Below are 326 nucleotides of genomic sequence, written 5' to 3'. Positions count from 1 at the left end.
GATTAAGTCTTTGTAAGTACTTCTATCCTAAACTCTTAAGTATACAAGTATAATTGCTCAAAACATTTTTCAAAAATAGTGTGTAACAGGTTACTTCATTGAGTAACAGGTTACATGTGTGAGAAAAGAGTTATCCAACTGAAAAACTGATTTTTGAAGCTGAGTAACCGATTACTCAAAGTGAGTAACCGATTACTCAAAATAATTTTTAAGCATCTGTTGGACAGAAAGTTTGAGTAACCGATTACTCAAAGTGAGTAACCGATTACTCAATGTAAAATTCAAATTTCAAGTGGACAGAAAGTTTGAGTAACCCATTACTGAGA

The sequence above is a fragment of the Lupinus angustifolius genome, chromosome LG18, assembly GCF_001865875.1.
Source record: "Lupinus angustifolius cultivar Tanjil chromosome LG18, LupAngTanjil_v1.0, whole genome shotgun sequence".
NCBI classification, from domain to species: Eukaryota; Viridiplantae; Streptophyta; class Magnoliopsida; order Fabales; family Fabaceae; genus Lupinus; species Lupinus angustifolius.
Note: the sequence above shows the minus strand (reverse complement) of the source record.